Here is an 886-nt window from a genome sequence, read left to right as displayed (position 1 = left end):
AATCTAAACATACCAATCATGTATAAAATCAATGTAATCATAATTTGATAATATATGTATTTCAGTTCGAACATGGTTAAAAGAAAGCTCACATTGATTACGAGAATAATCTAAATTCTTAACAGGTAAGGAATCCCGATACCGAACACTCTGAAACTGAATCAGGTAATCATGAGTCACAATTAAGAGATATAAACTCAATCTTATCTCTAACCATTCTCTAAGGTATGTAATTAATACCCCCAAAGGACCCTGAAACACCATGACGGAAAACTCAAAGAAAAAATCAAAACCACAGACGTTTACGCGACTTAGCCTGCGACCAAAGTCACGGGGCTAGTCGTGGGACCCACTGGAGTCACTTTGCCCCTGTTCTCGAATTTAGTTTTTTTTTATCCAAAACCAATGCTAACCTCAAACTCATAATAATAGAAACTGACAAGACAACTTTTGGATTAAAAAAACAACTTTCAAAACATAACTTTAACCATCCAAAATTTCCCATAAACTCTATGAAAGATTAAACCCAACTCGTAAGTGTAGCAAAACCTAAAATCGAAGTTGGATGGAGATTTTCATCAGAGCTATTAACCATCCTCCAAAATTTTACAGTTAAATAACTCCAGTCCTCTAATCAATACTTTTAAGCAACCTAAAATGAGAGGACTAAAAGAAAAGAATTATACATGGCCATCTAAATAAAGCAAACTTTCCAATATAAACCCTCATCAACCCCTTAAATACCCAACAACGCCTAGAAGTTCTCAAATAATTACCTTGGGATATTACATTGCTAGTTGAGATAAATGCCTAAATTGGCTAGGGTTTGTGGCATTATCTCCTTCTCATGTCATTTAGAAGCCAACATTTGTCTGTCACTTTCAAA

The sequence above is a fragment of the Cynara cardunculus genome, assembly GCF_001531365.2.
Source record: "Cynara cardunculus var. scolymus isolate 2C chromosome LG 1, CcrdV1, whole genome shotgun sequence".
NCBI lineage: Eukaryota > Viridiplantae > Streptophyta > Magnoliopsida > Asterales > Asteraceae > Cynara > Cynara cardunculus.
The sequence above is the reverse complement of the archived record's forward strand: the minus strand, read 5'-3'. Positions refer to the sequence as shown.